The sequence below is a fragment of the Melanerpes formicivorus genome, unplaced genomic scaffold, assembly GCF_026170545.1.
Source record: "Melanerpes formicivorus ecotype bairdi unplaced genomic scaffold, bMelFor1.0.p_v2 SCAF_10, whole genome shotgun sequence".
NCBI classification, from domain to species: Eukaryota; Metazoa; Chordata; class Aves; order Piciformes; family Picidae; genus Melanerpes; species Melanerpes formicivorus.
Genome location: NW_027142362.1, coordinates 17750076 through 17775696, shown reverse-complemented (window position 1 = coordinate 17775696; position 25621 = coordinate 17750076). Strand labels below are relative to the sequence as shown.

Genomic DNA, 25621 nt, shown 5'->3' with positions numbered 1-25621 from the left:
TATAAAGCAGGATGCTTGAGACATTAAAATGCAAGAACAGAAGGTGAAATCAAAATATGAGTCTTGCTGGAAATGTCCAAATTAGCTAAATCCTTATGCTGCTTTCAAAGTGCAGTGCCTATTCTTTTGTAATTAAAGCTTGAAATTATTTTATGTATGCTGCAATGATTGCTTTCAGAAGGAGAGGAACTAAAGAAATTCCCATGAGAGAAAGCTTCATAAAAATTAATAATACTATGTTTGAAAATAGCCCTGTTTCTTTCTGAGTGGCTTTCATCCTATTCTTGGCAAGCATTTTCTTATGCTGTATTTCTTGTGCTGTGAGAGCTGTTCTGGGTTGCTGATAGCCTCAAAACTCAAGCAATTTGTAGTCAAATGACCAGATGCCTTGACTGGATCATTCTGGGCTTGGGACACTGTGAGCCATCAAAATGCAGTCTAGCATTTTGTAGAGAGACTGTAGTCCCTCACTGTGGTCTTACCAAGAGCTCATGCTGCATTCACTTTTCTTTGGACTATGAAAAACTGACAGAGGACAGAATTTTCCCTTTCAAGTTCTATTATGTTTTCAGTGCTACTGATCCTTCCTTCTGTGTTAAGAATTATACTTTCTCTGCCTTATCAAAGACTAGAAAAATGCAGGGAAACCAGAAGACTATGGAAGAAAAAAGGTGTTGTATATAATTTCTGCACCTGTGCAAAGGTCATTTTCCTGGACTAGAAAGCTGAAAGATGCTTCAGGATGAAGCCTGCAGCATATAAGGAATGAAAAACAAGCAAGGCCAGTGGCAGAACCTCTGGATCCATCTGCCATCCTCACACATGTACTGGGAAGCTTCCATAGGTACTGCAGAGCAGCTAAGGGGAAAAAAAAATCACTTCTAGAACTGGAAAATTTCCCCATTATACAATACATATACAGTGCTATACTTGGAGAACATAATTTGACCTTGAAAAAGTCAAAGCATTTTTCACAAATCTCCAGAAAATATTAACTCCTTGCATGGAAAAGTATTTGTGCATTTAAAAGAGGAATTCATTCATCCATGTGATGTCTGACTTTTTATTTCTTATATATTGTAGTGGTGCTTACTAAAATTGCTGATCAAGGTATCTCCAGTTTTATACAGTTGCAACTGATCCTGACAATTTACTCTGTTTTGTTTCATAGTTCTACAAAAGCTTTGAATGAGATCTGTTCATGAGGCATCTTGTACTACACACACAAGTAACCCTAGGGCATTGTATAAATTAATATTCCATCCATGAATGTAGCTAGTAGTTAATTTATCATTTGGCAGTGAGAAACAGGAGACTAGATTACTGATTAATTGTAATCAAGCTGAACAGAATGCTCACATGTATTCTAAAGCAGGGTATTAATACACTGGTGACAGCCTTTCGCAATCTGCAGTCTATTTTAGTAGTGTTAAATCTAGAAGTTTAAGAAACAAATGAGCAGTGGTGAATAGTACCAGTATTTTTAGTCTAGCTAATTAAAATTTTATGACTGGCATAGAGGATTTAAGTTTATGGCATTTCACGTTTGGCACGGGCAAATAAAAGTATTCTCAAGGGTTGACTTTTGCTATAATCTGTCATATCTTATTACACTGTTTCCAACTCTCTCTGATTTAAAAGAAAGCAAACATATAATATATTCTTCAGTTGCAATGAAAAGAATGAGGGGCAAGGAACTGCAGCCAGAAAGTAAATCTGAAATAATACCATGGTTGCTGTGAGTGATTGTTGGGAGCAATTGTGTCCAATGATCATCCTAAGAATAATTTGCCACTTGGGAACAATTGCAATAATCACCTGATAGGTAATTCTCAAATGAACTATAGATAAACACAAGGAGATGGCATTCAAGCACATATGGACAAGAACAAAAAATGAATCTCCTCTATCTGTGTGTATGCACGAAAAAGAGATGCACTTGGGCTTCTTCTTGGGCTTCAAACATCACTGCCCCAGGTATATCTACAGTTGTTTGCAAAACCATGCTTGTTCTACATTAATACTTCTTTTAGGTTTCATTTATAAATAATCATAATTTAAAAAGGAAGTGTCCCTAATGAATTATTCTGCAGTGTCACAGGGCCATATATAGCCTGATGTGAAATATGCCATCCTTGCTGTCTGTGGCAAAGATGTACAGTTGTGTTAAAGACAGTGCTAATGAGGGCTGCCTGTTAGCTTCAGGCTGAGGTAAAGCCAGTGTCACAGAATCGCAGAATGTTAGGAATTGGAAAGGTCTTCCAGAGATCATTTAAGTCCAGTCCCCCTGCCAAAGCACAATCACCTAGGGCAGGCTGCACAGGAACACATCCATGTGGGTTTGGAATTTCTCCAGAGAAGGAGACTTCACAACCTCTCTGGGCAGCTTGTTCCAGTGCTCTGTCACCCTCACCGTAAAGATGTGTCTCCTTGTGTTGAGGTGGAACCTCCTGTGTTCTAGCTTGTACCCATTGTTCCTTGTCTTGTCACTGGGCACCACAGAAAAGAGACTGCTAGGTGCCTGCAATCTGTGCTTCTGTTTTGGAATGTATTTTTTTCAATGTGGTTTGGACATTGGCACTATGTACTGCTGTTTTTCAATAGTGTATTTATCTTTTTTTTTCTCATTAGTTATCCTTGCTTTCTGATTCCTTCCTTCATCTGTTACAAATATGTTCTAAAGATAGAGAGATGTCGGTTTTGCTTGTTCTTGACATGCTTCCTTATGTGAATGCTGAATTTTTTTCTCACTTTAGCACTTGCCTCAAGCCTGCTTCCTTGACCTTGGTGCCCTGTAAAGATGGACAAAATAGCAGTAATGCCAAAAGTTGACTATTGGGTTAATGCAGCTACTTCCTCATCACTTTGTCAGGATTTCAGTGGCAAAAAAAAATGAGGAAAAGGCTTAAAGTCACTGGAACTTAGATGAAAACCAAAAAAGGTACAGAATAATAATAAAAATCTCAATTAGATCAAGCTTGGCCTGATCAAATAAGCTATGCTGGCTAGAGGCTGCATTCCTGCAAGAGTTTAGTTTTAGTCAGGCTGGCTGAGAATTGGAAAGAACATTCTCATTTGCCAGGCAGTATAATCAAATCGGGTATGTATTTGAAGACCTGCACAACAATGATAGGCCATCAATACCTGTTTTTCTGCTGCATAAAGTATAAATGGGAGTAGTTTGGGGTAGAAAGTAGCAGATTTTTGCCAGTGATTTATTGTCTGGAACGAATGACATGCAATGGTTTTCTTCCAACTCCTTGCTGTAGTTGTGTTTCTGGATGCAAAGAAAGTATCTCAAGGCAGGAACTAACAATTCAAGAACAGAAAAAAATGCATTTGAGAGTTTAGGCCCTAGTCAGGTAGCAAATCCTTGTGTCTTTGAGGAATTCTAGAGCCTGTGGTTTTGCTGCTTGCATAGGAGAGGTGACACTATTCATACAATTAAGGTTTTGCAGGCTTGGGCTTTTGTGTTACCAAAGCACTAACATGTATTTTTAATAAGGTACTGTAGTCCTTTTGTGCAGACCGATGAAATGCTTGCTCCCTAGGCTGCTGCTTCAGGTTTTGGACTGCAGCAGTTGGAGCAGAATAGTAAAAAAGAAAATAAAAATAAGAATAGATAGCTTTTGTCATTACAGTTTGAAGTAGAACTGATGAAGCTGAATTATTGTTGCTTAGCTGTTTAAAATCTGCAATGACTACAGTAATATGGATTAGAGGCAAACAGGAACATTTTGGAAAGGATTTGGAAAAACATTATAATCCTAATAGGCTACAAAACAACTGATGATGTATTCAGAGCTACTTAGAACTGATAGAAGAGAATTACATGTATTTGAGATTTTACAGTTAAATATCTGTTCTTCCACATTATTTACTTATTGATACTTGCATAGTGAATAGAAAGGTTTATTTATTTCTAAGGTCCCTCTGTGTTATTTCACATTCATCCCTTTCTCTTGGAGAAAACTTCAAACCCACACTTCTACCATCATTTATGAAATCATTGCTTTTTGGACAATAATAACTAGATAATTAATTTATCTTAAAAATTCATTTAAGTTCAATTATATATTGACTTTAAGTATCCTTTTATCTATAATTTTGTATACATATGTTTTCAGCAACTCTGTTACAAAACTGATGAAAAAGAGACTGTACAAATGGCCCAAGGAAGAATGAATCATAAGGTGTCAGGTAGACAGGGCTGTCTGTACCAGACTGCTATGCTGACTTTAGGGAAGTGGAGTCCATAGTTTTGTAATTAAAATACAAAGGTGAGAATAAAGCAGGCTGTAAACTCCAGTGTCACTGCCTAGCTACACGTGCTCCCTAAAGAGTTTGAAGCAAACAATACTCCATCTGTGTCACTTTGTAATTAATGTTTTGTGATTATAAAGTCAGAAATGTTCAAGTACAAAAAGATAACATGGCAAAATACATACTCCTTAAATGTTTTCATGCTGTTGGCCTTTTTAGGAATCTTCCTAGTTAAGAGAATATAAAAGGCATGTTTCTATAAATGCAGGGCATTCTTGACTGTCTCCAGAAACAGCCTAAATTATTTTTGTTTTGGGAAATAGTAGTTTAATAAGGAAGTGTAATTTTCTACTAGGTGTATTCTCCAAATATCCAAGCATAGTAATCAGAGGAATTAAGAGATCGATCAGGATCTGTGTGCAGATATATATAAAATTTACTTTCCTAACAATAGGTTAAGTACAGGTTATCATTACCATCATGTGATCTGGTAGACACAGTCAGTGTCAGAATATTGTAAGATTATTTTGTTTACTTTGTTCCTATGTGTGCCTTCTTTGGCAATACATTTTTTGGTAACTGCAGAAATGTCCCTGAAAAAATCAGCAGTGAAATTAAAACGACCTATGACTGGGCACGTAGTGAATGAGCCATGTACTCCACTGCAAGTTCAAATTAAGTCCAGTAATTTTACTAATACCTTGGAGAAAATTAGTCCCTCTCACCCCTGAGCAAATATGCCAATAAGGATAAGCTCTTTCTAGGAAACAGGTGTGTATCTGTAGCTCATTTGCTTGGAGCCTTATTTCACTGTTCAGATTTTAAATGTACGTGCCGAAGTTCTAAGCACTTAGATGCTGCAGCTAGGAAAATGGGTGAAAGCATGCGGTGATGATAAGACTGGGGGCTCTTCATCTTCGTAGTACTGTACAGATACTGGTTGATTAATCACCTCACTGCTCTTGAAAAATGGGTAACTATTATCCTCATTTTTACTTAGCTGAATTTTTTTTCTTATTTTGGAAAAAAAGAGAATACTTAATTTTGCACAACCAAAATTGTTATGTTCTATTTGGCACCTGGGATCTCAGGGTGTAGTACTTCAATTAAATCATCATATATTAGCATATAAATTAAGCCAGTCTGGTGTTCTGAGTTTCTCCAAACAGTTTCTTCAGAAATCAAAGAAACAAGTTGATGTCAAATTGCTGGCACAAGCAGGAAGGAATCTGTTCGTGTCCCAGATATGAGTAATTGGATGAAGTCTGTCTGGTGTTATATACAGGAACTGAACAAAGGTTTAAGGTAATAATTAAAAGACCTGAGCTCTTTCTTTAAGAGAAAAATCCTCTAAATTTAAGCTGAAATAAAACTTCTCTTGTGTGAAGTGAAAGTTAATAAATTTGCACTGTCCAATGTATATTTTTACATAAACCTATTGAAGAATTAATTCAATTTTTACAGTATGTGTACATGAGCTTTACTATCGTGTTTTTAGTGGTTCAAACAGGTTTCAGCCACTGCAAAAAATACAGAGCATTCCAGGGAAGGGTATGTGCAATTTATAATCTAGTTTTGGCGTACAAAGGGATAAAGGCTGTCTTCACATTGTATTACGTGCTTTGCTCCCTGCCAAAATGCAAGTAATGTAGGGCCTGTTTCTTTTGTTAGGAAGAGTACATACATATCTCTGCTTATTAGAGACATTATTAAATACTTCCCTTGAAGAAAACATGACAGTACTTAAGGCATTTGGCTCATGACAGGATCAGTGTAATTTGTGTATTATCGAGCATAATTCCTTCAGGAGAAATGTTATTTAGTTCTCTTGATAATTCTTTTGAGTGAAGTCCACATATTCACACAGTGTCACAGTATCACCAAGGCTGGAAGAGACCTCAAAGATCATCGAGGCCAACCTGTCACCACAGACCTCATGACTAGACCATGGCACCAAGTGCCACGTCCAGTCCCCTCTTGAACCCCTCCAGGGACAGTGACACCACCACCTCCCTGGGCAGCATTCCAATGACAAATGGCTCTCTCAGTGAAGAGTTTTCTCCTCACCTCGAGCCTAAACTTCCCCTGGTGCAGCTTGAGACTGTGTCCTCTCGTTCTGGTGCTGGTTGCCTGAGAGGAGACCAACTCCCTCCTGGCTACAATCCCCCTTCAGGTAGTTGTAGAGAGCAATGAGGTCTCCCCTGAGCCTCCTCTTCTCCAGACTAAATAATCCCAGCTCACTCAGCTCTCCTCAGATCTCATGAAAACATAAATACCTGTAGATGAATTGAAATGTTTGCTTCTTTGGGAGGGCTATGAGAATATTCCAGGGACCAGCTCAAGACTCCTGTAATCATAAGGTTTTAAAAGCATACTTTTTTTTTTTTCCTGATCTATCTCTCAACTCCAATGGTTACTGAGAGAACCAGGGGCTGTTTAGTCATGAGAAGGCTGAGAAGGGATCTTATCAATATCTATAAATACCTGAGGGGTGGGTGTCAAGATGAAGGTGCCAGTCTCTTTTCTGTGGTGTCCAGTGATAGGACAAGGAACAGTGAGTACAAGCTAGAACACAGGAGATTCCAGCTCAATTCAAGGAGACACTTCTTTATGGTAAGGTTGACAGAGCACTGGAACAGGCTGCCCAGACAGGTTGTGGAATCTCCTTGTCTGGAGACTTTCCAAACCCACATGGATGTGTTCCTGTGCAGCCTGCCCTAGGTGATCCTGCTTTGACAGAGGTGTTGGACTCAAATGATCTCTGTAGGTCCCTTCCAACCCCTAACATTCTGTGATTCTGTGAATAATTAAGCAATAAATAACTCTCTCTGAAGCCCTTTGCTCTCCAAATTATGATAATAAAACTATAATTTATTACTCATAATCCATTTAATATGTTTGTTGTATGGGTTGTGGATTACTCAGGACTGCTCTAAAAGCTCTGAATGAAGATTTCTTTGTAAATTTTTAATGCAAAAAAGCCTACAAGCTCATTGTTCTTATTATCCACTAGGCACAGTACTTTTGAGTCTTTTGGGAGAGTATGTCCTTTGTGCAACATCTTAGCATAGCATCCTCTATATGCCCTCTATTTAGCCTCCTATTTGTAGGAGCATTAGTCCTCTATTTTGGTGGTTCCTTTACAACTTCCTGCCTCATTGTAAGGATGAACAGTTCTTTTATGCCAACACAGTAGAGTATAGCACAGGGCCTTCTTAAAAAGAAAAGTGTTCAGTCCTTGACCTTTAAAATACATACTTGCTAAAGCTTTATTTGACTGATGTCTGTGGGGTTGTTCATCAGGCCAGGCTAGCTAGGGAACCTGACAGTATTTCTGTAAATGCTTGCGTTGGAATGCTACTTACTCATTCAGAGTGCATACATGGTTCTGTGGGTTAGACTTAGAAAATTGCTGCAGTCTGATGCAGTGGTACATCAGCTCACTGCCACCTTTTGGCATTGATCCCAAGGGTTGAATCTTATCGCAGCCAAGTTTTGCAGCACTTCTAAGCCGTACTGTATAAAGTACTTGAGAAAATTAACTGATCTCTAACTGTAGATCTCAAGGACATTATAATAAAATAATGTAAGAATACAATAATGGACAGTGAAAAATGGCAGATTGTATAATCCTATTGTACAGTAAATGCATCTCAATAAGCAGAGAGAATGTGCTTAGAATGCCATGGAACCAAGTTACTACAGGAAGATCAATTAGACATGATTGACCTCAGAGGCCTATTTAAATTACTTCAGCAGGAATCACTAATATCTTGGGTATGGCTTCTAGGAAACATGCCATATTAGCTGTAACTGTCTTTCACAGACTTTTGATAACTGAACATTTAATTTACTGAGTGTGTTATTAGAGACTACATATCTTAAAGCAAAGTAATAAATAGATTATTAACTTCAACTAAATGTCAGTTTAAGAGACAGCACTAGAAGTTGTTTCAAGCCTAAAACTCTTAGAAACTCTTACTCACATGACTGCAGCAGCAGTTGCAGAACATTATAAGGGAGACCAATACCATGAAATCTGTAGACAGGAAAATCAGACACACTAACATACAGAGAACTTTCCTTTTGTTATTTCTCACTGCAATAATTTAATCCATTTCCATTGTAGAAAGGTCAGAATTCACTTCCCAAGTTGCCTGTAGCGTGTGATAAGAGAGAGGAGTAACAATATTTTGCTGTGCATATAAATGGCCTATATAGCACTTTTGTAGGCCAGTTTCAGCAGGTTTTTTTGAGGACTGCTCTATCCATTTGCAAGACCAGCAAGGTGAAAAAATAAAAACTTTTGTTCCCCACAGTGTTGAAGGGCTCAACAGAGCTCCAAAACAAGTTGGAAAAGTTTTCTGGTTCTTAGCGAAAATTTCCATGGCAGCCACACAGTCTTGGAGCAAGTCACCTCAGACACACTCAGACAAGACTGCAGTATGTTAATCATTGGTAGCAGTCTGTAGAGATGGTTTTGTGGCCAGTTTCTATGGATAATAGGCAAGTACCAATGCCTTTTGAGGTATTTTGGGTCTGTTTTTCAGCTAAATATATTCTATTGAATTTAATTTGGAAGCTGTGGGTACATGAAATCTGCTTTAAAAAAATAAAGCAGATTTAAACTGGGCATTAGAAACCAAAATTCCCAACAGCTTCTGAGAGACCTCAATGACTCAGTTCTTCAAGATGCAAATTGAGAACATTTTCCTCCTTAATATATTCTGATGATTAACAAACTGACATACCTCAGTTCGAGTGTTTTCCTCAGAGGAGATACTTTCCAAAGAGAGTCCTGAGTAAGTGCTATGGCCAACACTTACTTGGAATGGAAGGACAGCCATTGGGATTCCTTTAGTCCACTCATGCGTATTTCCCTAAAGCTTTCTGAAGCATCACATCAAGTGGAGGCTCTTCCTGAGTACAAATTGCAGAATGAGGCAGTTCAAAAAGCAGTTTCCATAATTATAGCTGGAACCAGGAATTTCTATAGCAATTGATCATTTCAAGCCTATGCACTTGAAAGTTGAACAATCTCTTCCTAACTATCTCTGTCTGAAAGTTTTCTCTCCTAGGAAACTTAGCATAACATTTTATAAATGCTCCCTCTCCATGCAGACAGAGCAGCAGACACAAAGGCTGCTTGATGTAGCTCTAACAGTAGCCGCACTTGTGATCCTAATGCTTTGAGCTGAACATACGTGAGGAGGAGACTTTCATATTATGTTTAGTGAAAAGAAAAATTCCTTAAATTGGGGTAGATCAGAAGGCAACCTGCTGAGAATGAAAATCGGCAACAGTAAGCAGTGGATGGAGAGTTCTGTTATGCTTGTGCTAACCATATAGTTGTAACAATAATGTAAGACATGCTGGAAAGGCTTATAATAGAAAATAGTAATACTGCTGTCCCTAAAATATCCAGGTTAAAAATACTTTACCAGAATGGTAATTTATTTGAGGTCAATGCAAGCTGTGTTCAACCAGCTTTTATACCATTTCTGTTTATAATATTTCTGCTTGAAGTGTATAGGAATATGGTCTCATAACAATGTGTAAAAGAGAAGCTATTGGTGGAGCCCTTTGTGCCTGATTCCAAGGTAAGGGCACCATGCATTCTAGCTGCTCTCCAGGAGTCAGTATGATTTGTGCACTGTGGCATTTCAGTAGAGTGTTGTATCACTGTAGTTATGCCTGGAGGACTTGTACAAGAATGCTGTATACCAGAACAGTCACAGATGCTGTACTTAGAATTCTAACAGCTTGGACCCGCCAGCCCCAAACACAGCACTGGCATCCAAGGGTGAGATTAGGAGTAAGGCACAGATATTGATTTTTCATCTTGGAAATGCACAGTGTGCCATGCCCTTACTCTGCTGAACAGACAAATTTCTAAAGACACTGCAGTACATAAATGATAATTTAGGACAATTTGTAGTGATCTTAACTCTGGGAGTTGAATTTGTAAGTTTTGCTAGCATAAGCCTAAGGATGAGAGCAAGAATATTTTTGGTATAGTCTTAGATCACCTGACACACTAGAATTAATCTTCTGGGCTTCCCATCACCAGTTTCAACAGCATATTTAATGGTGACTTTATTGTCTCAGCTGCACAGGTAGTTTTTCTCATCAGTATCTGTCAGTACACTTCTACCTGCTGATCCTTTTGAAGAATTTTCTTTCTGCTTTGCCAGTCTCTTCTCCCTTTCTCTTTTTCCCTCATTTATTGTGCCACATTTTGAGTATGTTGCCTGCCACATACATGCACATAACTGCAAGCTCTCCAAAAGAAATCTTTGAAGTGTAGCAGTTTTCTTAAAAGTCTTAAGATACTGCAAGATTAATTTATATGAAATACATGTTAACTACAAGATAAATTTCTGAACTATATCAATATACCACTTTTCCAATACTGCAGTATTCTTAGAGGCTTGTTGTTCAGAAGGTGTCATGTTTGCTGAAGCTGATTTTTTTGAGGGAGAAATTAATGTTTCACCTTAATGGGTTTATTACTATTATTTACTCCTATTGGAATTAACAGATGTGCAAAACCATGTCTTATATAGCTATAACTATTCCAAATCATTCAGTTCTTGTTTAGGCAGAGATGCAAAGGGATACCTCATGTCATTTTCTGCCTGCTTGCAATGCATCTCCTAAAGCATGTCATGTTGCTTTAATCTAAACCATAATGATGATATAATGGAAGTCATTAGAGATACTCTTTTGCTAATAGGTTGATGGAGAATGGGAGGGGTATTCTGCTTAATAAATGCTGCTTTATGAAACATGCTGAGATTAAAATTTACCTGTACTAATTGGCCTGATTTGTGACCCCATATTTTCCCCTACTTAAGAAATGTAATGGTTTCCCAGCTGCAGTGGCTGCTTGGGGATATGCAACTGACGTGAATTACACTATTTTGGCAGTGCAATGTAGTAGTGACAAAAGTCTGTTTGCATAGTGTAATAATGAAGCCTAAGCACAAAGCAAAAGCAGCAGGAATGCTTTCATCAACTGCTATGCAATTCTTCCTGTATTCAGTGTAAGATTAGAATTAAAATTTAATTATCCAGAAACTTACCAAAATAACAGTTGGACTGAGTATCTTCTTCTGTGAGCAATACTGCATGCTTACTCTGGAACTGAAATTCTTTATAGCTCTAGGATAATGTGTAGTACAAAGATGGTGCTGGCTCCTTCAGCCTCTAACAAAGAGTTTGGTTTGTGATGCTTCTGCCATGTTTTCTCTCCTATGGGTTTTCGGATGTGTAAAATGTAATGAGCCTATAGAAGAGACAGTGAAAACTTTATCAAGATTCAGATTCTCATGCTATTTCACATACCTTTATAAAACTGCCTTTTTTTTTCTTTCTTTTTTTAAATGAAACTGCCACTGTATATCTGAAGACTATTAATGGATAGGCATGAAGATGTGCCCAAGAGTGTAAAGGATGTCTAGGGCAGAGATAGAAATTGGAGTCTCTTTCAACTTCATGTCTTAAGATGGAGCCCTTAATCACTAAGATATTCTTACTCTTTGAAATAACTCCAGAAGATGCACAGACTCTCATAGTCAGTGGCTGTGTAGTGCAAATGGACTAAATCCCCTCTTGAACTCTTGTGGATACTATTCTCTTGTTTACCCATTTACCATTTTCCATTACTGTTCATCTCTCAGAATCAACAGTAGTTTAAATTTTAATTTGCATCCTTCTAGTAAAAGTCACACCATCTGCCTATTGTCCCTTTACTAAAGAAGTGGCTTTGGATAGAAATTTTAATGTCTTAACTATGAGATTTGAAAAGAGCTTTGAAAGATGTTAACGTCTCTAATTAGCTGTTGTTTTCCCTACAACAGACAAATCTCTTGGGGTTCATTTTGCAGTGGTGAAGCTATCTTCTGAGTTTATTCCAGCTTGGTTCTTGATTCCTGCACTTACATTGGTGCAGTGTCTGTTGAAGTGTGACAATAATTGTTTCTTTTGGTTTGTTTTATTCAGGAGGGTTTATTTCACTCTTTTTAACTATTTCAGTTTTAAATAGGTAATATAATTTCATAAGTTATAGTCTATTTTAAATATATTTAAATTAGGATATTAATGTGATGTGTATAGAAGTATTTTCCCTAGTTGGTTTTCTGGGAAAAGGTTATTTTTTGGATGTAGTTACAAGTGATGGCTTCTATGAATGCAAACAGCAAACTAATCTGCACTTCATACAGCAGAGTCCTTTATCAGGCACAACACAGGCATGCAAAGAGATAAGAGGAGCAGCAGGCTTCTAGGCAGAGGAAAAAGGGTACAGACAGCAAACAGTGAAGGAAGATTTTCAAAGGTAAAAATGGCAGTTGACACATCTAACTTCATCTATGCATTTGAAATGTATCTCATCATCCCTAAATATCAAATTTATCTGCTGTTTATAATACACATAACAAAACCAAAACTAAAATAGGTTTTTGGTTTTTTTTTTCAGTTATATGAGGGTCAGCCTGAAAAATGGTTTTAATGAAGATCCTGTAGTGAAGCTGTCCTGCCTATGACTTTCACAGTTTATTTTTAAAGTCTGTCCCAGTCTGTGACTGTCCATATTTCTTCCTTGAATAGTTCTTCTGGAGATCAAGAATAAATCAAACATAGTACCAGTCTGTCTTCCCCAATTTGGTTGAGGTGCAACAGAACAGGAGGCACTGCAACTTAGCTGTCCCTGCATCCCACTGCTCAGGGGAATGCTGAGCTTGGTGATAAACCTGTTTTCCACCTGCCTTGAACCAGGCTACCAGCTGGCTCAGGTCTCAAAGCCATTTTTAGTCCCTATTCTTAGCAGAATAATTTATTGCATATCCTAAAAGTGCTGTGAATGCTTAGAAGCTGTCTCTGGACATTGAAAGGAGTCATTTGCAAGCTCATATTCAGACACTATTAATTCTATTTTAATACTATTATTTTAATTATTTTTATTAATGTAGTAATATATTGGTTTATAATATTTTATTAATCCATTGACAGTTTTTAACAAGCAACTGTATATTTCAGATCTTGCAAATCCTGACCTAGACAATGTTTGATTGAAATCAGACACTTTTTCTCCAGTACAGCACAGTTTAAGAAAACTAAATAATGAAAGAAGAGATACTCTTCAATTTTTTAATTTAATTTTTAAATTTAATTTTCACTCTGCAATTAAGAGTTGTAATACAGGGGTTTTGTGGGTAGTTGAGGGTATCTGAAGTCCCTGATGTTACTGAGCAGTAGTAACAGAGTTTATTATTCTCAACAATAGGATTCAATTACACCATTAAGCTTAATATAGGGAGTACTTTTGATTAGATAAAATCAATTGTGGGAAGGAGAAGGCCAGCAAAGGCTAGCCTCCAGAAGGCCTTGAATGCAGCCCCAACTCCCTCTCTTGACAAATGGCCTCTCATAAACTTAGCTGAGCATCGTCTTTTTCCACTATTGGTGTGTTTCCATTAGAACAGTAATGATGGAAGTGAAACATTTCAAATCTCATGACCAATGAGTGTTTCAGCTACATTTCCATCAATGTATACCAGCCAAATGCTTTTGTGTTACTTCATCATCTCTGACTTATTGCAGTATTTACCCATCAGTCTTGAATTGCAGCAATCCTGTTTCTGCCTAAAACAAGCCTTGAAGTTTGCTGACAGAATCGTGAGTGCTTCATATGCTGTTGGTAATAATTACTCTGCAGAGAAATGCAGGTAATACCATGCCTCACTTCACAAGGGAAAGACTTCTTTGAATGTGCCCTGAGGTGAATCCTAAACCTCAGTGCTCAGCATGAGATGGTATGGTTCTCTCTGCTATTAAGCAAGCTGATTAGCTGTGACTCTTAGGTGTTCTGTAGGAGCAAACTAAAAATAAAATGCCTTTAGTGTCTTCTGTTCTATGACAAAAAGCTACAGCCAGCAACAGCAGGAGTTCGTCCTACAAACAGTTAATGCATGTGTGAATCACAAATTACATGCTATACTTCAGAGATGCAATTCAGCAGTACAAACCCCAGATCTCTGGTTTTGCTGATCATTTAAAGAAGGAAATAAAGAAAGATGTATCATTTCTGAGGCTCTGACATAATGAAAGTGACAGAGTAAGGAGAATATAACTAGGCCTTCCTTTAGTGAAGACATGGCTTGGTAGGGAAGGAGGAGAAAATTAAATCAGAGTTCTCCCATTTAGAAGTGCTTTTAGCCTTGGACAGAATTCCTTGTCCCTTTCCTTGGTTTTTTTGTGTGTGCTGCAGCTGCAATACAAAATACTCCCCGTCATATGCACAGGAGCTAGTCCAAGAACAAAAATACCAACCTGAAGTAGCCAACCCAATCAAAGTTTTACAGACTAAAGAAACACTGGCAGCATAATTTATGTTAATGGACATATTAAGCTTTCACCATCTGCTCTGCCCCTAATTATGAATGCCAAAAGAACACATTTCACACTTAAATCAGTAGGAAAACATTATTCATGCACTTATATGTTACTTCTACACTAACACTTCTGCAGTGTTCTCATACTGCCTACGCACTTCAGAGCAAGCTGCTCACATCTGAAACTGAACTTCTTGGTGAAAAGTATTTTTCATTAACTGCTTCAATGAGAGAGTATTTAATGCAAGGCATTTCGAAAGAGAAAGAAGTGGGAGATGAAAGCCTTTTGTTTTGACAGTAGCTTCTTGGAGTCATATATTTGAATTCCGTATTAATCCCAAATAAAAATTTATATTCCAGATCAATTTTTCCATTTTTTCACATGGTTTTCTTAATTAAAACTAAGCACAATTAAAGTGCATGATGTTTTACAAAGATTATTATTTTAGTCCTTTTTTGGTCACAGAGCTGAATTTAAAGCAAAATAATAATTTCATGGCTGCTTAAATAAAGTTTGTTTTCTGTTAATTCACAGAAATATTTACCAGATGCTTTTGATTGCATGTCTAACCCTTTACTGAATGTCTTCTGTGTGTTAAAAAACACAAAAAAAATTTCATTACTTCAGGGAAAATTTAAAAATAGATACAAGAAAATTTAGAAGTATTAAAAATCAACTTGCATGAAGTACTTGAATACTTAGATAAATCAAAGTGCTCAGATAGGGGCCTCTGACTTGCAGTTGAGGAATAAAGTTGGGAATGGATTAATATCTAGACTCTTTAATTAGTTCTCAGGCTATACATATGACCTTAGAGAAGGACAGAAGAAACAGAGAAACCAGGTCCTGTAATGATTTGCTAAAGGCTGAGCAGACTGGACAAGAGCCATTTTCTCTGCTTTCTTAAATTTTGTTCTACTTGTCTTTTTAGGTGGGTTGTATCCTTTGTGTATAGAGTGTTTACTTACACAGCTGTGGCTATACCCTCTCCTGTATCACTTATCCTCAGTGGGGAAGGTGAACGGGAGCAACTATTATAGCAAAATTGAGCAACTTAAAATACTCCTATGATCAAACTAAAGACCACTAAAATAACAATCATAAAACACTGCAAGTTGAGCTGATTAGTGATTATGTGAGAGAAGCAAAGGATTTTAAAGAACATTAATAGTAGCTTGAGAATTTCATCCTGTAGATGCATTGAATGTGCAATACAGACAACCCTGACCTGTTCTCCCTGCACAAGACATCTCTGCATATTGGTCAGCTGCAAGGCTCTGCAGCCACAATACTTCTACAATACTTGAAGTGTCTTTCATTTCCCTCTTTTCACTATTCCCAGTGATGAGCTCCTTAAAACTCTCGCAGTATTCTGTTTCATAAAGGCTTTTAATTACAACAGTCACTAGAAAAAAAGTAGTACACTATCAGAGTTCTGTGTTAGCAGGTCAGTTTGCTAGTCACATAACATTAAACTGACCGTTGTTCAAACATAATCTAATTTACTTTCTGTGCTTTTGTTCCCTGTCTCAGTACATAGTGTTGTAAGTGTCTGATGCAGATTGCTAGCAAAGAAGAATTAAATGTTACGAGAAGGAGGCAGTTCATGCTTTCACCATCTTGAAATAAATAGTTTTTCCTTGATACATTTCTGTATTGATTTTCTGAAGTAAATGATAGTGCATTCTATCATATCACCTAAAAGACGTGGCTGGAATTTTCATGCAGATGATGATCTGGAGATGTAAAATGTTTACTACTCTTATGTTATTCAAGGCAGCCTGTTACTAATAGCCTATCTGCCGTCATTTTAAGCCCACATAGCTTGTGTTTGTCTGAGACACCTCCAGCATTGATTAGTGTAGCACGTTGTCAACTTCGCTGTGTCAGCATGAAAAAAATTCTTTTGATGTGGAATAGAAGGCATTCATTGTGTGCTGAGCACCATTTGTAACATTTAAAGGGATAGCATGACGGCTGATAAATGGGGAAAGTATTTTTCCCTTTTTTTCCTCAAAACCATACTTCCTCAGTAGGACTATACAACATTCATAGATGACTGCAATAATCAGACTAAAGAAGCAACTTTAGAATATTGTTGAGGTTTTTTGTTTGTTTGTTTGTTTGTTTGAACAAAGTTCATGACCATCATCCCACATTTTTGTGTAGTTTGGGTTAACTGGCCTCATAGCTGCAGGTTCATGAGCTAGAGCAAAGCAAGCGCTTTCTCCTACCTTCTACAATAGGAACATACTTCTCCAATTCTTTTCTTCTTGGATGTGTTGTTTTCAAGTAGTCCTTGCAAATACTCATGGAAATACTTGTGGCTGACAGCCAGCTTGTGCAAGACCGAGGACTACAGCTGGTTAAACCATTTACTAGCTGTAAGTAATAACATGGCTTTAAAAGGTGCTATGCACCTATACTGCATGAGCTGAAAAAAATAAAGTCTTCATTATGGATGTGAATGAATGAAAGGAAATAAAGGATAAAAGCAGGTTGTTGTTTGTTGTTGGGTTTTTTGGTTAAATTGCACTTAAGGAAAATTCTGTTTCTTTTGATTTGTAGATAATGTTGAAATTAAAAGCACTTCTGTTTGCATCAGTAAAATAAATTAAGAACATCCTAACTAAATATTAAATTTGAGTTAATGCAGAGGTATAATAGTATGCTATTCTCAGCATTTAACAAGCTAGAAATGCTTTGAGAATCCATGTCAATATTCAGGGAGGATTTGGAAGCAAGATAATCAGGCCCCCTTGTAAATATATGGCTTGCAGACAACGTATAGATCCTCTTTTTTGTTGATATATTGTTTGAAAGTGCTGGTTACTTCCATATACAGGTAGTTTTATTTGTTTTAACATTAATAGCAGCATTTATCATTTACCTGACAATAAGCTAATTTAAGTCTCCTTTCCTGATCCTCATGGTCCTCACCAACAAAAAAAGGCCCCAAACCCTATGGCTTTCAGATCACTTGTCAAATGGGGAAACAGAATCACTATGAATTTCCTTCCACTTGCTATTGGAATGATTGCACCTACAAGATGTTAGGCAATTTGATAGTATCATAGTATCATAGTATCTGTCAGGGTTGGAAGGGACCACAAGGATCATCCAGTTCCAAGCCTCCTGCCATGGGCAGGGACACCCCACACTAGATCAGCCTGGCCAGAGCCTCATCCAGCCTGTTCTTAAACACCTCCAGGGACGGGGCCCCAACCACCTCCCTGGACAACCCATTCCAGGGCTTCACCACTCTCATGGTGAAGAACCTCCTCCTCACATCCAGCCTGAATCTCCCCACCTCCAGCTTCATTCCATTCCCCCTAGTCCTATCACTACCTGAGATCCTAGTGAGGCCTTGGTGTCTATTTCTGAAGTTTAATTTGCTCCCCCAGACCAACTCTTACTTGTTCCCCAAAGTACAGACAAACTGGGTGTGGATTCTCACTCTGTTAATGTATTACAAATACTTGTTCCCTTTTACTGTGTTATTTTTAAATTGATCAAATGAAAGATTAGCATTTTAGTGTTGTTTCTGAGTGTACTTTGCAAGGCAGATAAGAAATCCTGCCCCTTTGTTCAGGAAAAACAAAAAAAAAAAAGATGGTGGGAGGGCTTAGGAAGTCTGCTGGAATGTGGTTGATCTTATTTAATGTTTTTATTTCTGTTCTGTTGGATGGTCAGCTTCAAAGATGAATTGTGTAAGACATCGAATTCTCACAGAGTGTTCTGTTCTCTTAATTCAGGCTAATAATGTACAGATTAAAACATAGCATGTGAACAACAATGTTCAGTATACACACACACTGATTCCTGACTATTTCCTGACTCTGTTGCAGATAACCCAAGCAATGAGAAGTAAAAGTGGCTTGGCATGGCCCATGAAGCTGGTGCTGTTGGTGTGAGCTGCCATAGCAGAATGCTTACCCTTCAGCTACTCCTGAAGTCTTAGTCTGAGTGTCTACATGCACAGAGACCATGACTAGTAGGATTTAGATAATACAAATTGAGAAACTAAATTGGAAGTGCATTTTCCTCATCAGCCCTTTCAGTGATAATCTAAGGAGTGTCATTGTAGTAGTGTATGTTTGTGTGTATTTAAAAAATCCAAGTACATGGAAATTTGCTTCTGTGGATAATAGGCAGGTGTCAGTCCCTTCTCCTAAGTAACTAATGATAGAATAAAAGGTAATGGCCTCAGGCTTCAGCAGGGCAGGTTTAAGCTGGTGGTTGCAATAGCCATAGCTGAACTTACTTATTTTTTTAAAACTGAACTAGTTCTGAATAACATGAGGAAAAAGAAAAAGACAGTTGTTTTCTGCAAGCCGAGTTGCAGCATTTCTTTCAGGCATTCCTATTTCTCATAACAGACAGCATATCCTGAACATGTTTGCTGCTTTGCCACTTAAGATAAATGTATTAATAAACACATTTTTCAAAGTGAGTCATGAGCCAATTGTATCCATTGGTAGAACATTCTATAAATTCATAGATGCATTATAGATGAATGGATTTGATCCCTAAACATGCATCCAAGCACAAGATAGTCAAGATGGTGCAACAGCTATGATTTACTTTGAGCCAATGAATCTCATTATCTTTGTGTTATCAAATGTTACATCATTGGCTGTAGGCCTGTTTTGAATAGCACGCACAGCCAAATTGTGTGAAAGAAAAAAGATGGTCCTTTTTTGAAGAATGCCATTTGGAGACAGAGGTGTAACTAGCATTTTGGACAGCTGTTAAAATGACAAGAAACTAAACCTCAGGAAAGGAAGATGCTTGATAGAATAAAATGTGGAAATCTAAAATCTGAAACTTGAAAAACATGTAGTCTATCTACCAGCACTCTACACTAAAGCAAGACAGAGATGGTGTAGTATTCATAACCAGGGTTCAATTCTTTGTGCAGTGAGACCCACTTAAAAAATTCATTATCAAGCTATACAAGCATGGAATGAAGGATGGGATAAATTTTAAAATATGCTAGGAAAAGAATATAATGTGAGACTGCTGCATTTCAACAGTGTGGAAGAAACATACTGTTGTGGGTTTAAGACTGGATGTCTTAACCATAGAGAGGTCCTCCAGAAGGACCAGAAAGCCCAGTGGGTGGACACCAGAAAAAGTGTAATCCTTGTTTCTTTCATTCCCATAATCCTGTATCTATTCCCCTACCTAAACAGGAGTAATTGTTCTGCCCTTTCCTCTCTCTGCTCTCTTCTCAGCATGGTGAGCTCTTATCTCTCTGGTATTTTCTTGGGGGAGTTAAGGCTTTTGGCCTTGTGTGGCCTGGCTAAGTTTTGCTGCATAGTTCAGGCCTGCCTGTGGGGGGCAGGGGTTGCACAGGGAGGTATTAGCAGGACATTGAGGCCTGGTGTTTTGGCCTGGGTGAGGGGGAAAATTTTGGCTGATGTTGGCCTAGTGGGGTCTTGGTAGAACCCAGGTTGGAGAGAACTGGGCTGAGGCTGAACATGAATTTGTGTACTTTCTATGTTTTGTACTGTTGTACATAGTTGTGAGTAGTATTTAACTTTCATATTCTGTGTGTGGAGCGTTTTTTCTTTTACTCCTTTGGGGAGGGCTTCTGTCCACTCAAACCCACAACACATACTTCCCTTTTCTAAGGCATTAATTCAAAGAAGGCAACGTGAATAAGAAGGGATTTGCATTGAGATTGTTTAGATTCATGTGTTATCTATTGTCAGAATGGAATTGCAGTGCTTTTAAAAGGCTCTTGGTGCAGTGTGGAGACTAAAACACTAGACATCCACAACGTAGATTTAGTACCTGCATTTGAAAGAAACCATTTTTTCAGACAGCAGTCTTCATACATGGAGATAATTGTTTGAAGGCATGAGATAATTGTTAACTTGCCACACAGCAACCATACAGCCTCCGGCTTTCCTCCAGAAACTGTCCTCAAGGGTTTCTAAGTACATACTTGGAGATTAATGCAAGCATGAAATTGGGTATCTGCAAGCTAGTAAATGGTGCTGCTATGAAAAGTTTGTTTGTTTTTAATACAAAATTAAGCCTCCTTACTTTTCTAGTTATTTAGTCAATCAGGAAGTTAATAAGGAAAAGACAACTTACGTAACTATGGCAATAGATGCCGGACTTGTCCCTGAGGAGCATCTTATTTTTTTCTTAGCTGAATGTTTCTTGTAGAAAAGGTGTGCTAAAGAAATCCAGCTTACTGAAAAAAAGGACATAAAATTCCAAATCAGTATAAAGATCTCGTCTGTGTTGTGCTTTACTGAGCAATAACAAAGAATTGCTGTAGCTGACATTAACTTCTGTAGGGCCTTAATAGTTCCCAAATTCCACAGTACCTGCAACCGAAGTGCAACACTGCATTCATTGTTTCTCATAAGGGAGTAATATTGTAGATACCACCCTAGTCTTACCCTTAAAAAAAAAAAAAAGAGAGAGAATTTAAGACTGCTTTCAGTGACTGGACTCTGTAAACACCTCTTCCATCTCTTCAGAGATACAGAACTTTGTGGAATGCTTCTTGCTCATATGTGCCTCAGGTTAGTTACTTTGATTTTCATGCAAATGATTGACCTGATACAGGAGGCAATTTTGTGCAGTGACTTTGGTGTTTTAATGACATCAGTGGTAGGTTTTATATTTGGCATTTGTGAATTTTAATTAATATTTTGAGTGATAATTAAGTAGTCTCTGTGGACAAAATCCTCTTTAATCCAAATTGCATATCTCTGCAGGTAAGAGATCAGATTCGTTGCAACATTGATTAAAAGAGTGAATCTTGACCTGTTTGGAAAAATGATGCATATAAACTTTAACTTAAAGTCAATCAATAGTCATATAAATAGTTGATTTTTAAAATATAGTCCTAGTAATAATTCTGGAATTTGTGCCAATAGAAATTGATATTTGGAACCAAAAATGCCTCCACATGTATCACCTTAATTTATCTGAAAGGATGGGACTATCTTACAGCTATTCAATGGCAGAATTTGACCTAGGTGATGTGCTGTGCTGGCTTAGAGGAAAAATTATCAGGCCCAGTATCCCATCTCCTGGAGCGGCCAAAAGCAGGTGCTTAGGGAAGGTAAAAACAAAGTAATAGCTAAGGAGACTTACTCAGAATTGTTTCTCTGTTTCTATGAGTCTGGGACCCGTTCATTTATGTATAAGCCTACTGAGCTGTAACAGGATTACTCAGAGCACATCTAAATACTTTTACATTCAAAATACTTATTTAGGAGGACAGGTCTTATTTTTGTGAGATGTATGTATATGTATTTTTTGCTGATATCTGATGGAAAAGCTGGTTTCAAGCCACTTGAGTATTTGCTAAAGTGATTGACAGGGTATTTATCTTCCACCCAGTTGTTACAAACTGGAGAGGATTTTAGTGATGTGCAATTTGTGTCTTGGAGACAGAGGGGAAAATCTTTATAATCTTACTTTTCAAATGTGTGATATTTTTTTCCAAAGGTTGAAAATGCAAAATCACATGGCATGATTCATTAGTAACCAACCCTCTCATTATCTCCATTATCTACTGTTCTTATTAAATCTTTATTTTGTAAAAATGTCTCATGACTTAGCCTTGCAATTTGCTAATTCTGCTTAATACAGGCAGACTATTTTACCATGAAAATAATTAACACAATAGTCTTTAGCCTTTCTTAGTTCAAAAGATTTTTTATTTATTTACTAAACCTGCCAACAGCACACACATTTGTATGAGTTTGAAAAATGCAATGTTCTGCTAACAGGAGAAAAATGCAGCCTAATTCTTTTGTGCTCACTGAATGAGGAGGGTGTTAATGACTTTCAACAATATTTTAGAGGTTTCATCACTGGAAAAAAATTTTTCCAATTTCCAGGCTACTCTTCTATAGGTCCATTGCAAAGCAGGTCTATAGACTGCTGGCAATACCTAATTGTTCTTAGTAGATACTGCTTATGTGGAATGTGCCTACAAATTGAATTTCTGTTGAGGTTTGACTCATTAGTGTTACACTGGCAATCCTTTCCTGTAATCTTTTAAAGGAAATGCCATTTTTTCCTATAATAATATTAAGTGAGTGCCCATGAAACCGTTCACAGGGCTTAAGGTCAACAGTGATAAAAATAAGTCTCTGCAGAGTTATTATACAATGAGAATCAAGAAGCTGTAAAATGTAGTATAAGTGGTGGAGTATGATCTGCAAACCTGATAATTAAACCTTGATTTATTGGAAAGTGAAGCATCTCCATTCTCCTACACAAATGAGGCTTTTCCTGTAACTGACCTCTACAGCTACCATAAACAGACAGTCCCATTATTTGAAGCAAAGCATTTTACAACTTTTGTGTAATCCATTCTAGGGCAGTCTAAAAATTCTGCCAGAGCTCTGGATGAATTGTAACTTGTCCAGGATGTGTTTTAATTGAATTGGCATGTATTTTTTTTAGGCATGATAATGTTAATGCATACTTTACTTTTTCCTTATCTCTATATACTCTTATTCCTACACATCCTATAATTTTCCCTTTTTACCAGTGAATTAGGAAATACAATAATTGTGAGAAGATACTAAAATGTATTTTTCTTATGAAATAAATTTTCAAGTGGTAGCTTGCAGTGCAGGTAAAACACAAGAGACACTTCCTGTTACTTAGAATTAATCTCTTGGAGCAGGGCAGCCACAAGAATAGGCCATAAAAATCTCATTGCCTTAATTTTGGAGGCTCAGCTTACTTTATTGAATAAAAATACTCTGTTTCTGTCCCTCCAACAGATTAAGAACTCTCTAGTAAGGTTATATATTTGGTGCGGTTTTTTAGTCTAGCAGGCACAACACTGCAAAACTCATACTAGAACTGAAATCTTTACTCAAGCAGCTATATTGGTGTGGCATTACAGGTTTAGAATAGAATAAAATAGAATTAACCAGGTTGGAAAAGACCTTCGAGATCATCAAGTCCAACCTATCATCCAACACTATCTAATCAACTAAACCTTGGCACCAAGAGTCCCATCCAGTCTCCTCCCACTAGTACCACCCTTTGAGTTGTGGAATTAAACCCTAAAGAATTAAGCCATGTCAGCAATAAATGATAAATATGTAATTACACATATTTTTATTATTTCATAGCTGATCTTTTTAATTGAAAAAGCTCCATTCAATTGGGATATGCATTCAAGAACAATTTCTGCAGTGCCATAGGATTTCACGTTGTCTTTAGTGTATTTTTGTCTCTGTTTCACTTTGAATTTCTTTTGGTTGATTCTAATTACACAGTTTACATCTCTAAGACTTGCATATCTGAATGCTCTATGGCCCAAAAAAATCCCAGAGAAACAGGCATTTTGGGATATGGTGGACATGCTGAGCATACATTGAACAAGAAACATGCATGCGTTTGACTGTATTTATATGTATTTACTGTACGTGTGGACCTAACATCCCAGACATATAAGTACCAGTTCTCCTTATGTCCTAATAAAGCACTGAAACCTCCTATCCTAGGTCTTTCCCTGAAATAACAGGTTGTGGTCATGTAGATTTTGTGGGGGGTTGAATTCAAAAGCTTTGGAGAAAAGGACTAGACATTTTTAATAGGCCTTGGCTAATAATTCGTGTCCGACTGTGCCAGCCTTAGAGAAACACTGCTCAATGTTAATAAAATTGAGAGGCCACTTAGAACAGCACATGACACTGATTAAATTGCATTGTAGTCATTCTGGATTTTATGGCAATCTTCCAGTTTGCATAGATGCCAGAAGACCAGCGTTACACAGGCTCCTGCAATGTAAAAGGAGGACTGACATTCTTAGACCTCACTTGCTGTATGCCCTCATACCCTTCCTTCATTAGAGATCCTTCTGAAATCAATATCCACATACTTAGTCTGCTGTTATACAGGAGGATCAGGGTTCCTATGACAGGAAAGATCCGATCTGTACCTGATTTTAGAAGAGTTGGCAGGTTATCCTACACTCTGCATCAGGAGCTCTGCATGATGAATTCTCGTGCTCTGTAGACTCAGATCTACTGAAATATGAACATGAAGTTAATGCAGATTGGCCCTGGGGAATCAAACAACTGCACAATCTGACACAGCCATGGCAGGTTCATATTCTGTTACCTGCTCATTAGAAATCCTATTTCCCACTCTAGGATCAGTCACGATTCATCTTAGCCAACTTAGCAGATGGGAGTCTATTAAGTCTTCTGTAATGAAAGCCTACTGAGAAATACTATTAGTTTGATATTAAAATTATCTTGAAGAAATGGAAGTTGGATTTTTTTTCCACTTTATCTGGTTATTGGAAAAGAGACTGACATAATTAGTGTAAAATCCTGCAATCACAAATTTTTGGATACAGCTCTGTTCAAAAATACTGTTCTCTCAGTTTCAGTTTCAGTTGTACTGAGTAACTTGATAAATATAGTAATTCTAAACACATGTCTGAGTTGAAAAGGTTAGGTTTTATTTTTACAGCATTTATTGATTGTGAATGCATAAGGCTAACATATGGAATAGCTTAAACCAGCAGTGGCTTGAAAACACAGCTCAGCTGTACAGAGAAGCAAGCTTGTAGGTCACAGGTGCTACAATTCAGCCTGACAGGGAACTGTGTTACAATGCTTATGTTCCGCTTGTATCTGATGATGACTTATAAAGGGTAGAGAGTTCCATCTCTTTTAGAAGCAATTTGATAGCGGATAGATTGTACTGGATATTGGGGAGATAGCAGGTATTGAAAAATTTCAGGGAAGCAAAACTTGTGTGGGAATTTGTCAAAAGTGACAAACAGTACAGATATATGAAGTGTGGGAGAAAGATGACTGAGAAGTAGATGAAGAAAGGAACCATGGTGGGAGTAAGCCCAGGAAAGAGGCCCCACAAAATAAAGTGAGTACATAAAATTGAAGCTGGTAAAATGCTTAGGTTCACCTATATGTTGCAAAAGCAGGGCTTGAGC

The 25621-nt window shown here is 37.5% G+C and overlaps 1 protein-coding gene and 1 long non-coding RNA gene across 7 annotated transcripts in view; one reads left to right on the top strand and one right to left on the bottom strand.

Moving 5' to 3' along the window:
• The window catches only part of APBA2 (amyloid beta precursor protein binding family A member 2), an 82061-nt gene that overhangs the window by 18599 nt on the left and 37841 nt on the right, over nt 1-25621 (top strand). The window lies entirely within an intron of this gene.
• LOC137443865 (uncharacterized) overlaps nt 1-25621 on the bottom strand; it is a 70901-nt gene that overhangs the window by 9568 nt on the left and 35712 nt on the right. For all 4 annotated transcript variants that reach the window (XR_010988008.1, XR_010988009.1, XR_010988011.1 and 1 more), the window contains 5 exons: nt 24599-24683; nt 20764-20866; nt 11349-11551; nt 9015-9183; nt 8250-8302 (listed from right to left, as the gene is read on the bottom strand). This is a non-coding gene — a long non-coding RNA (uncharacterized lncRNA). The remainder of the gene's footprint in view (nt 1-8249; nt 8303-9014; nt 9184-11348; nt 11552-20763; nt 20867-24598; nt 24684-25621) is intronic.